We start from the raw sequence: 13,470 nt of genomic DNA, 5'->3' as shown, positions 1-13,470 counted from the left end.
TTTATCAAACTTTCACGATTGCTCGATCTGATCAGCTGTTCCGTATTCGGTACAGTGGAAGCGGGCTACGCAACAGACAAGCATACAGCAACAACCACCCTCAGAGGAAGGAAAAGTGTCACACCGTCCCACTGCAGTACTAGAATCATGTTGCGCCGTGGCGGTGTGTGTGCAACAGTGCTCGTATCGCTTGAAACTTGTTCCTTCCATATTCGCATCAATTCAGTCGTTTGCCGGCTACCGACGCGTACAGATTGACGTTTCGAGTTTTCCGCACTTCCGGTCAGTACAGTGTTACAGCACACCTTCCAGTGTCCAAATTCTATCGTTTCGGTGTAAATAATCTCGAATGACCAGCATCTTTTCCCCGTCGAAGCAGAAAGAAGAAACAGCCTGAAGAAATATGTGTGTCAAGTGGCCGATGGGAAATAGCACCTCCCCTCAATACCGCTAAGTAGAGTAAAAGTGGCAAGTGATTAGTGGGAAAATCGTTACCTACTCCTTTGCTATCGGCAGCTTACCTTGCTAAGGTTGGATATAGAAGCAGCTGTGGTCAAGCATTTTGGATGTTTTGTGGGAGTGTAGCGTAAAACTTCGTCCTTGAGCATACATCGCGCATCGACAAGTGCTTACAAATCTTCTGTTCAACGAACGACTGAGTGTAAGGAAGAGTCTATCGGTGTTCGTTATTTTTAGAGAGGACATACTCGAGGCAAGGTTCAAAACAAGCTATTGTTGGAGCAGGCCGTAACAAATTGAAACATCGTTGCGCACGAAGAAAAGCGAGGAAAATTGTGTACTACAACTGAAGTGGTGTCATTGGAAAATTTATTATCGTTCAATGGGTCAGTCAGCCAATGGATTTCGTGGAAAGTTTGAGGCCAGCAGAATGAGCGCATAGAAATGTGATATGAGCTAGGTGGGACGACTCGTTCCGGTGATTTGGGGGGACTACAACTGACGATCGGTTGGGTTTGGAGCTCGGGTGGGTTCAGTGAGATGTCCTGTCAGTAACAGACAACGGTATGAGTGGAGCTCATTTCATGTTGGAATAAGTGAGACCAGCAAAAGCGGGTCGATTTCTGGCAGAAGCTGAATCTGGGAAGCATTCGGACGGAAATATTAGTCGCAGGTATAATATGAATGTTTCGGTTTGGTTTTAGTTTACTGCCCATAAAAGCATATCAGTCCCATACGGAAAAACAGCAAGCCGAGAAAAATCTTTGGTATTTTTCACCATATTCTCTTAACAAAACATGTGACTTTTAGTGCACAGTGTAAAATACAGATAGTTTACAATGCATTCTAATGGATAACAAATTTCTGATAAAAATCCATATGGGACTCTTATGGCTTTATGGGCAGTTTAGTTTGTTTACACTGTTACTGCCTAGCCAGAAGGGCTAGTCTAAAGGTTCCCCTAACCTCTGGTCTAGCCACGGAGGTCGTCTGGGGTTGGCTACATCCGCCTCTTTTTACTGGCTAGCTCGAGCTTGAGGCCTCTCACTCTCAGGGTCGGCTTTTATCATGGAATCGCTATCCAAGAGTCCAATCTTTCATAGATTAAACGACACACAAATTCACTTTAATCCTTTTTATTTCCTAACTAACACTTACAGTGGGTTGGGTGTGTAATGGTTGGCCGGCCGGCTGCTGAGGGGACACGTGGTCGCGGGCGAGTGGTCGGGGGGGACCGTGATGATACTGGGCGCCGTCGTCTGGTTGGGTGCGCTCAGGGAACCAGTCTGTGTGATTGACCGTGGTTCGGGCTACGGCCAGGGTTACCGTCGGGCGTGGCTCACACAGGGAAACAGCACGCGATGTCGGGATGAGCGTCGTCGGTTTAACCTCAAAACTCGAGGGCCGGCTTGGATTGCCGAGATTTGGTCCACAAGGGGGTAACACTGGGAGCTAGCGTGGGTCTTCGCGTCCTGATTGGCGACAAAACACAAGCCGATAAACTTCAGTATACGCGCGGTACAGACTAACCCCTTTGGTTCCGTGGGTGTCTGGGGAAAAACGGCCACAATCGCTCACGAGGTTCTAGCTTCGTCTACTTAATGTTGCACGATGATCCGTTCACTTCCGTGGTACTTTGGAAAAAGCCTCGATTGTTGCTCCAGTCCCAGTAGCTAGCCCTTTATTTCTTCTTCTCCTTTTTCTGTTCCTTCCTTTTTATTCGTCCTATATCCACCCGCGACAATCCAATAACCGTCCCCTGCAGCAATTTTAACGTGTTGTTGTGTGTACTAAATGTGTATTTTAACAAACTTTGTTCTTGCTTTTATTATGCATGTATATATATAACATTTTAACTTGTAGAGTGTGCAGGTAACTTGTATATTCCTAACAAGAAGTGTATATTAACTATCATATTTATTTTTAGACATATACACATAAAAATTAGACATTTAACAATTAATAATTGAAATTTTAATACGAATAGTTTTTTATTCGGCAAGCAAGTTGGGATATTACGTCGCAACGGTAACACTACCATCTCCTCCCTCTCTAAAATTAATCAAAACAAAGTTTTCGATTAATTTTACAAATGTTAAATTCATTTAAACCAACCCAGGTTTGAGTCGCAACATTCATGCTCTCGATTTCATACAAAAATCTACATTATTTGCGTCAAAACAACAAATAAGAGTCTCAAACAGGCTTTGAGAACCATTTGTTAACGCAATCAACTCCGCGAAATGGTTACTAAATCTTCAACTCTACCAATATCCAAAACAAGGTATTGTTTTGAGGAAGAGTAAGATTGCTCTTCTTTATCAAAACGAATTTATTCTGATGACTTATTCTTCGAATGTTGTTTTTGTGGAATCGATTCTAGGTTTGTTTAGGTGAGATCTAGAGAAAATGCTTTAAATTTATGGATTTTTGTGGGTCATAAGAGGTATAACTTAATCAGAATCTGAAAATGTAGGGCTGAAACTTGGTACCGTAGCTTCTGCTCATTGCAACCTGGAAATGTTTGCATTCGTAGTTTGTTTACCTTTGATCGGTCAAATTTCCCTGTCGCTTCTACCTTCGCAGACAATGACGTTCGTGTGGTCCTTTAATATCTACTTTTTACAAAACGGGACAACTCTATACGGAAAACAATCAAAACGGCTGAACACTCTCAAATCATCAGATTCGTTATTCTACTCTCACATTATTTGCTCTACAAAACACAAAAGTGGATAATCATCCTATATACAAAAGACGCGTACTCAACAAAGGCTCTGCAAAATCGGACGAATTTCATCGTTTTCTGGAAAATTTCATCGTTAATACTGCAATTTATCAACTGATAAGCTGGACGGAGATCAGTTTTCATCGGGGACGCCGGGTTTAAGATCCGCTGATGAAAATATACCAAGATTTTTACCTTGCTCATCAACAAGCTCATAGGAGCTAGTTCCTCGACGTGAAACAATAGTGCACGGTGTATAGGCTGGACCTAATTTAGCGTTATAGGATTCCCCAGCCGAAGATAGCGTAAAATTTCGCTTATAAACGTTCTGTCCCACCTGGTACCTTGGCGCAGGTTTCCGAAACCGAAGATTATAAGCATTGGTGCTTCTTTCGTGTGCCTTAGCTAAGTTCTTGCTGACAATTTGGTGTATTTTCTGGTCAATTTTTAATTTTCGATCCACTCTTTCAGATTCGGAGACATCAGAAGTGTCGGGATCACGACGATGCTCTTCACCGGTAGCAATAATTTCATGGCCAAACAAAATCATATATGGTGTTAGGCCAGTAGATGAATGCGACGTATTGTTCAGAGTATATTCTACTTCTGAGATCCTCGAATCCCATGAACGCTGGTCAGTTTTAACATACGTTCGGATACATGAGTTTATGCTCCGGTTTAAACGCTCGACCGGATTAGCCTGGCTATGGTGTCGGGAATTAGCCCAGTGTTTCACCTGATACCGGGTCAAGAAATCCTTGAAAACTTTGCTCATAAAGCTCGTCGCATTGTCGCTAATCAAGATCTCAGGAACGGAAAAGCGACGAAACCATTGTTCCTCGAGGATCTTGATAATAAGAACCGTCGAGATCTTCCTCACTGGAACTAAAACGGTCCATTTGGAATAGACGTCTAGGAGTACCAGCAGGTGTGAATAACCAGATTTTGATCGAGGCAACGATTGAATGAAATCGATCGCCAGAATTTGGAAAGGTTTCGTGGCTACTCGTGGGTTACCCATGGTTGGATGTTGTGAGATGGTTGTTGGCTTACACTCTTTGCAGATTCGGCACCGTTCGACATATCTCCGTATTGAGGTGGCCATCTTCGGCCAGAAGTACCTTGTTCGGATTTTATCCAGCAGCTTATCGTATCCAACGTGGAACGATTCATCGTGCTCTTTTCGGAGAACCTCATCCCGAGACTTCTCCGGAACACAAAGCTTCCATTCAAAGCGAAAGTCGAGTATTTCGGTTTTACTCGGTACGAATTTATACAATTTACCCTCTTCCACTTTATAATCTACACAGTCGTCTGGTGTCGCAAGGACTTTATTGTACTGAATGGAGTACCATGCATCTCCCTCATCTAGTGCTGCTGTCTCCATCGAACGCGATAGTGCATCCGGGATTATATTATCCCTCCCTCTTCGGTGTCGAATCTCAAAGTCATAACCTTGCAATTCTATACTCCATCGACTGAGTCTAGACGAAGTGCGCCACTTTCCCTTCATTATATGGGTGAGTGCAGAGGCATCGGTTATGACCATAAACTTTGTGCCTTCTATGTATGGACGGTATTTGTCTATGGCAGTCAGCACGGCTAATCCTTCCTTTTCGGATGCTGCATAAGCTTGTTGGGCTGGAGAGAGCTTTTGTGAGAAGTATGCCACAACTTTCTCTCCATTCTCGTGCTGCTGCGTGAGGATTGCGGCGATGGCACTATCGCTCGCATCGGTTTGAATTGTAAAAGGTAGTTGAAAGTTCGGATTTGCGAGGACTGGAGCTGCGATCAAACTCTCTTTCAGCTCTATAAAAGCTTTCTCGGCAGCCGGATTCCAGACGATCGTTTTAGGTTTCTTCTTCAAGAGATTTGTCAGAGGTACAGAAATCTCGCTGAAACGGGGAATGAAACGTCGATAATAATTCGACATTCCCAAAAACCGACGTAAGGAACGAAGTGATGTTGGCCGTTCATAATTGATTATGGCCTCAACTCGTTCGGGATTTGGTCGTAGACCATCGGATCCGATAATATACCCGAGGTATGGTAATTCGCTCAGGCAAAATTTTGATTTGTCAAGATTAATGGAGAGATTTGCGGACCTCAGTCGTCGGGCAACTTCTGCCAGTGTTTGAAGGTGTGCTTCGAATGTGCTGCTTACAACGACGATATCGTCGAGGTAGACGAACACATTCGGTTCCAGTTCACCGTAGCCCAAGACTTTATCCATTAGCCGGGCCAACGTAGCAGGGCTGTTGACTAGTCCGAAGGGCAGTCGGGTGAACTGAAACAATCCTCTACCCAACACCGAGAACGCCGTATATTTTCGAGAACTGAAGTCAAGCGGAATTTGTAAAAAAGCTTTAGTCAAATCAATGGTTGTAAGAAACCGACTTGGCCCTAGTCTACTCAATATACGATCCTGGTGTGGGAGAGGATAAGCATCCCTTCTAGTCCGATCGTTTAGTCGTCTAGCATCTAGACAAAGGCGAACTTCACCGGTGGGCTTAATGACTGGGACTGTGCTAAGAGCCCAATCACTTTTACTGGGTTCAATCACCTGCTGACAAAGCATTTTATCCAACTCACGATTAATGCGTTTCTGCATTACGGGGGACGTTGGATAGGGGTTGATCCTGACGGGTGGTGTATTTTGAAACTCTTCTTTGAGTTCAATTTTGTGAGTGAGGAGAGGAGTGACGTCTAGAACTTCTCCTTCTATTGCTATTTTGAAGAGCTTTTTCACTTCTTCAAGCTTAGTTTTCTGTTCTCCTGTGATAATCTCTACGTCACCATCCCCCTCTTCTCCTCTAATTTCTTCATCCCCTGTTCCTTCGTTTTGCATCGCCTCTATCAATTCACTGTGCTCGAATTGCACAGTGGGTTGAATTTTAAATGTTCTCCAAAAATCGTACCCTAAAATTAATCTTCGTTTCAGATTCGGAGCAACCAGAGCCGGGATGATCTTATTTTCATTATTGAAGGTCACTGGTAGGTGAACGTAGCCTTCAACTTCCACAGGTGTTCCCGAAGCTGTTTTCAGGGAAACGTCTGTAGGGAAAATTTTCAATTTCTGTGATTTCAGCAATTGTTTGCATCCGATCCCAAGAACGGTCCTCTGAGCACCACTGTCCAATAAACCCATTATTGCTGTTCCCATTATATAAACTTTTGCGAACGGTCGGTTATCTCCTTCGATCTTCACAAAAAGCTCATCGACTTCCATATCGGAGACATAATCGTCATCCGAAAATGGCTCGAAACCATTCGTCAAAAGATCGGTGTGTAATCGATCGTCTGAGAGAGGATTTGTAGGTGACGATTCAGCTTGCCTCCTCAGGCTGAATTCGGCTCGTTTTTTTGGCAGATAGGGCATTCAGGAGTAATGACGTCTGAAAATCCACACAGTCTACAGAACTTTCGCCTCCTATCTGAACAATCAGCGTAATGGTGCCCCCTTTTCCTGCAGTTATAGCAAGTGCCAATCGGTGGGCGCTCATACTGTTGAGCTAAAGTTTTCAAAGTGCCCTTTGCTGAACCTTCCATCGGTCCTCCATCCTTTTTTCCCTCCTTTCCCCATTTTTGATCCTCATGTCGCTTGTTTTGATCATTTTCATTTTTATTTTTAAGTTGGCTCTTGGAGAAAGTTCGCGAATTCTCGCAACTTGTTTTTGATTTCGAATCATTGACAGTCGAAATTTCATTAATCTGGTGGGTTCTCAAACGGTTCGTGCCTTCGTTAGGCTTTTGGAATAAATTCCAGTTATTTTCATCGATGATTCGACCATACTTCTTTAGCTTGGACAGAGATTTAATCCCCGCCCCAGTCAAAGCGTTTTTATAGTCAAACCTCATGTTTCGCCAGATGATTTCAAATTTTCGATGCTCCGAAATTGGTTTAGTCATCGACTGAAAAAGCTTCTGCATGTCATGCAGGTAATCGACGAACTTCTCTCCGCGAGCTTGTCGACGTCCGGTGGCTTGAATTTCAATCTGAAAATCTAGATCAGGTGGAAGAAATTCGCGCTTGAGTTCCCTTTTTAATTCCGACCAGCTACGGAAGTCTCGATTTTCAAAACCTTCCATAAACCAGTCTTTCGCACGCCCGTAAAATAAATGGATCGCACTACGAAAAAGTTCTCTGTCGGAAATATCTTCCGATTTACACCGCATCTTGACTTCTTTAAGAAATTCCGCCAACCGTCGTCCCTGATCTTTACCGTCATATTTTAATCTCCACTCAGAAACTGGAATTCTTTTCAAACTGCTCCTAGTTTTCCTTCCCCTTCCATGTTTTCTCCTACTCCGTTTTTCATATTCACACGAACTCGAAGAACTTTCCGACTTCGAAAAGCTTGAGCTTTCGGAACTACTACTTGTGAGTGAGCTACTCGTAGAAACTGACGAAAAGCTTACCTTTCGGTGACGCTTTTCCCCATGTTTTTTTGACGATGAACGTCGGAATTTCTCCCTTTTCTCCTCCTTCTTTTTCTTATTTTCCATCTTTTTCAAAAAACTTCGCTTCTCTGACTCGTCCTCTATACTCTCAGTAGAGCTTTCCTCTGACAACTGCTTTTTCGGTTTACCCCTTTGTGAATCTTCGTTCTCTGAATTTGAATCTATTTTCCCGTCATCTTTCTTAACTGGGTTGGATAAACCTACTCCTGTCCCTTGTTCCAGTTTATATTTTTGCTCCCGCTCGGCTTGAATTCTTTCCTGATTTGCCTTCAATTGATCATTCAGGGTGGTCAAAAGTTGCTCCAATTTCCTTTTTCGCTCAATGTTTTCCTCTGCTTCTCTTATCCTCTTCTCCTTCATAGCTATTTCTTTTTCTCTCATCAATTTTTGTTGTGCTAAAGATTGCAGCACAAACGTCTTGAAATGTTTGATTACCTCCTTTACATTTTCTTGTTTCCCTTCCTCATATCCTGTTAAAACTTCCAATATTTCATCATTTCGCTTCATTGATGCTTCCAAGTCCTGCTTTTTGGATGTCAATGACTTCCTTTTTACACCACCACTTGCTTCATCTGATAAGGTTGCCTCGTTAAGCTCATTCTCTATAGCTGTTACATTTAGGATTTCAATCTCACTTCTAACTTCCTCCAAAATCTTATCAATTTCCGATCCTAGTTGTGTGGGTTCCTTTGGGAGCTCATTGTTTGTCTCCATTTCAGGAAAATGAATTTGAAACAGCTGACTGGCATGTTTTCCTAGATCTGAAATTTCACCCAAATGTTTTTCTGAACCTTTAGCTTTCACGAGCATGAAAATTCGCACACGATAATGCACTAGTCGAGTACAAAGCTTTTCTCTCTGACGAGCATCAGCTTTCGGATTGTTGAGCAATCCACTGATAATTTTGAGCTTAACACCAATGATGTCAGTCTCTTTGGAAACAGCTCTCCAACTGGGTGAAGCAACAAAAGTGTTGGTTTCCCGCTCAATTTTCATCTGATCTTTCAACTTTCTCCGCTTAATGCTTTCGTGTTCATCCTGTCCAAACAGAATGTTTCTAATGAGAAGCTCGTGTTCAACCTCATCAATGGATAGATGAGACACGTTCATCCCTCTGTAGAGCGTTTGTAAATCCATTACGAATGCAATTGAAAAAAAAAACTATGTTGAACTATCACGAAGAAGTTATTTGAAAATCCTAATAAAGAAAACACAATCCGAAATTTGACTCTTGACGAAAACCATTCATCAAATCAAACACAATACATCTTTTGATCCGAAACAAAACCCTGCTCAGAGCTATTAGTCGAATCAAGACTCAATAACCATCAAATTCACTCAATTTAACGCAAAATTACTCCCGCTATTTGGTGTAGAAACGACAAAAAATGCAGACTTTCGTAAGGGTACGCGCACTAGTAAGATGATTCAATGAATTTCAGAACACAATAGTGGAGGAATTCAACGATCGCGTTACCATCGAAACACTCTATCCTGTTTGCTTGCCAAAACCTAACCTCGCTAGCTTCCCTTGCACACTTTTGGATTGGCTGATCTAACGAAATCTTGAACACTTGAATAGCTTTGATTTTTTTAGTTGGGCGCCAATTGTTACTGCCTAGCCAGAAGGGCTAGTCTAAAGGTTCCCCTAACCTCTGGTCTAGCCACGGAGGTCGTCTGGGGTGGGCTACATCCGCCTCTTTTTACTGGCTAGCTCGAGCTTGAGGCCTCTCACTCTCAGGGTCGGCTTTTATCATGGAATCGCTATCCAAGAGTCCAATCTTTCATAGATTAAACGACACACAAATTCACTTTAATCCTTTTTATTTCCTAACTAACACTTACAGTGGGTTGGGTGTGTAATGGTTGGCCGGCCGGCTGCTGAGGGGACACGTGGTCGCGGGCGAGTGGTCGGGGGGGACCGTGATGATACTGGGCGCCGTCGTCTGGTTGGGTGCGCTCAGGGAACCAGTCTGTGTGATTGACCGTGGTTCGGGCTACGGCCAGGGTTACCGTCGGGCGTGGCTCACACAGGGAAACAGCACGCGATGTCGGGATGAGCGTCGTCGGTTTAACCTCAAAACTCGAGGGCCGGCTTGGATTGCCGAGATTTGGTCCACAAGGGGGTAACACTGGGAGCTAGCGTGGGTCTTCGCGTCCTGATTGGCGACAAAACACAAGCCGATAAACTTCAGTATACGCGCGGTACAGACTAACCCCTTTGGTTCCGTGGGTGTCTGGGGAAAAACGGCCACAATCGCTCACGAGGTTCTAGCTTCGTCTACTTAATGTTGCACGATGATCCGTTCACTTCCGTGGTACTTTGGAAAAAGCCTCGATTGTTGCTCCAGTCCCAGTAGCTAGCCCTTTATTTCTTCTTCTCCTTTTTCTGTTCCTTCCTTTTTATTCGTCCTATATCCACCCGCGACAATCCAATAACCGTCCCCTGCAGCAATTTTAACGTGTTGTTGTGTGTACTAAATGTGTATTTTAACAAACTTTGTTCTTGCTTTTATTATGCATGTATATATATAACATTTTAACTTGTAGAGTGTGCAGGTAACTTGTATATTCCTAACAAGAAGTGTATATTAACTATCATATTTATTTTTAGACATATACACATAAAAATTAGACATTTAACAATTAATAATTGAAATTTTAATACGAATAGTTTTTTATTCGGCAAGCAAGTTGGGATATTACGTCGCAACGGTAACAACACACTTAGAAATTATCACCGACTTCGGTTAGTTTTTACCGAACTCCGAGCAGCGGAACTGTGTTTTGAAATTATTGTTGAGCAAAATAGGCATTCAAATAAACGTCAAAATTTTACCGAACGTTCTGCTGTTGAGGCTTCAGTTAAAACATAACCGAACACATCGATAAATTCTGAATGTGTAGTTTTTCATAATGGATAATTTTCGTCTCACGTTAAGGTGAATTTAACAAGAATCTTCAAAAGCACACCTTAGCTCCCACAGATATGTTTTTAAACTCGCCAAGGCAGCCCTAAACCTTCTTGATTCGTACACCTATATCGTTATAGGACCGCCGTCTGACGCTATCTGGCTGCCAAGATATTAAAAACACGATTTCCTCCACTGCATTGCCCTGCTACCGTACAGTAAGTTGTGGCAAAAGTTCGTTTAGAAGTTTTCGAAGCCTGACCAAAGTAAAACTCAATACTTTGACCCTTGTTATAAAGGTCTTCAAGAGCCAGACTTTCACCGAAAAAAAAACACCAAAATTGTTAATGTATTCCAAAAGTTACACCCTGGTTCAAGATGAAACAATACATCATTGTACCAACTTTGTGGGTGCAAAACGATAGAAATTCAACAGTCAAGCGATAATTTTATTTCATGGATCGCGTTTCCATTGAAGATGTTTTTAGGAGTATCTGACCTTTGATATGCCTTCAGAAAGCTGGAAGTACCTATACTGTAGTGGGGCAACATTTAGATGCATCGGGGAAAAAGTTCGAGCCGTGTCCCGACGTGAAATCCTCATAATGCGCTCCGATTAGGTAGACGATTTTATCTGGGACTCCTTTGTGCCTCAGGGCACTCTACATATTCTCGTATGATTGAGCCTGTCGAATGCTTTTTCGTACCGTAAGACGGGGTGACATTGGGCCTAGCTGAAATTGGACCAAATTTGAAAATGTTTATTGAGGCAATTATCTTGAATAAACAGAAAATTATGACTATAATATCTTTTCCGGACTCCTGGAATGAAGTGTAGATTAGATTAACCAGTTGATTTATTGAAATAGTGCTGTAAAGTTAAGTGTAATAAATAATAGCAAGAACACGTTTTTAAAAATGTCTACAGTAAAACAAAAGTTTGAACACACTTTCAAGTGGATAGACGATGTCTTTAGCTATACATACCAAGTGATCATAACCTAATGTACTCCTAATAGCTACTTTACATTTACATATTTTAGTGACTTTCGACTCAGCTCGACAAAATCGAAAAATGTCGGTGTGTGTATGCAACGAAAAATTTCCAAAGACGTGTTTCTCGGCAACCACTGAAATAAATGGGACGCAAAAACCATCAAATGAAAGGTCCCATAGAACGTTTTTGAATATTTTTGGAATCGGTCAACTGGTTCCAGAGATATGGACGAAACAAGATGTGTTTCGTGTTTCTCAACAACCACTGAACCTAATTGGACGGAACAACCACCAAATGAAAGGTTTCATGGTCCCATTCATAGAAACTGGCGGGAAATCCTGTTCGAGGCGGGGCTTAGAAAGTATTTTGTGTGCAGAATATGTAAAAAATTAAGCACTTCGGATGTTAATCTAACTGCATATATACAGATACCATACATGTTTTGACTGCACTGTCCTCTATTAAGAATTAACGGAACTAAATGTATGCGTAATTTCTGATAGATGTCATTATTAAGAACAGCAGTGACATCTGAAGAAAAATTATCGTAAAAGCATGGAAACATGATTAATTGGTTCAACAGTCACTGCTGCCGCCTCTTCTTCAAGTTGTTCTGAATTAAACATTTTGTCAAGCTTCTGCATTCATGTTCCACCAGATGTCACTGCTGTTGTTTGCGGTGACATCTATCGGAAACTACGCATAATCTGTTTTCCGTTAATTGTTCACAGAGGACAGTGCAGTGCAAAACGTGTCTGGTACCTCTATATATGCATTTAGATTTATATTCGAAGTCGCTCCTTTTTTACATATTCTGCACAAAAAATACATCCGAAGTCCCTCCTTTTTTACACATTCTGCACACCAAATAGCTCACCCCTAAAAGGATTTCCCGCCGCCTGGTGGTATAGTGGTAAGCGTAACTGCTTTATAACCCCAATGGGTCTTGGTTCAATCCCAGCCGAGGTCGGTGGGATTTTTCTGAGGCATGAAAATCTCTGGTCACGTCTTCCTTCGGAAAGGAAGTAAAGCCGTTGGTCCCGGCCCATGTGTGTTTGAATGGGTGCGATATCTTACGCAGGTGTGGAAGCTGCTGCCTTCACGCACATTCGATTGCCCGTCAATGGATGGCAATCGATGTACGTCGGTGATTGGCACTACACACCCATTTTATGTTGTTATTTTACTTTGCTGGATTTTGCCGAGCAGGAAATACAGTAATTCATCCAGCAAAATATTATTGCTGATCGACCAGCAAAATAAAGTATCGCAGAAGTGACAGCTCTTTACTGTTAATTCAGTGATATTTCACTGATTCTTTCAGTAAATCCAAGTGAAACCCTCTTTGCTGTACAGTCAGCAAAATGAATTGAATAAATATTGGGTTTGATTATTGTCTTAGAGAATAAGTAAACTATGTAATGCATGATGATTCATTCGTTCAATTAATTATTGTGAAAAACACACAGTAATCATTTGATTGCTGTTATATTTTTCCGTCAGTTAGATCTTGTTTTTTTTTATATTGTATATTGTATGTAAACAAAGGACATCTTGGAAAATAGTGTTCGCCGAAATCAAATGGAAAATATGTCTCAATGCTGAATTCGGCTAGTAATATGCACGATGAATTTGTTATAAAGTGCACTTCGATCCATGAAAACAATAAACGCGGGAATGTAAAACTCAAAACACATCCCTGTTTTGACATATTATGCAGGTAGCTGAGCATCCAGCAACATTTTTCGCATTGCTAGTTTATCAGTAAAATGTATTTTTGCTGGAAGTAGTTCAGCAATCCATTTTGCAGGAAATCGATTTTGATTTTTAGTGTGTAGATTGTGGAACAGAGACCACCGTAAATAAAGGAATAAAGAAGGATTTCTCGCCGATTTTTATGAATGGAGCGGGGC

The 13,470-nt window shown here is 42.0% G+C and overlaps 1 protein-coding gene across 2 annotated transcripts in view; it reads left to right on the top strand.

Annotated features, from left to right (window-relative positions):
- The first annotated feature begins 240 nt into the window (after window positions 1-240).
- Window positions 241-13,470, top strand: part of LOC135708469 (uncharacterized) — a 120,816-nt gene continuing 107,586 nt past the window's right edge. For both annotated transcript variants that reach the window (XM_065230591.1, XM_065230588.1), the window contains exon 1: window positions 241-1,132. The gene's annotated coding sequence lies outside the window, so the exon portion shown is untranslated. The remainder of the gene's footprint in view (window positions 1,133-13,470) is intronic.

Source organism: Ochlerotatus camptorhynchus, unplaced genomic scaffold, assembly GCF_037179485.1.
Source record: "Ochlerotatus camptorhynchus isolate MF236.1 unplaced genomic scaffold, CSIRO-AGI_Acam_v1.1 ptg000330l, whole genome shotgun sequence".
Classification (NCBI taxonomy): domain Eukaryota; kingdom Metazoa; phylum Arthropoda; class Insecta; order Diptera; family Culicidae; genus Ochlerotatus; species Ochlerotatus camptorhynchus.
Note: the sequence above shows the minus strand (reverse complement) of the source record. Positions and strands in the feature narration are given on the sequence as shown.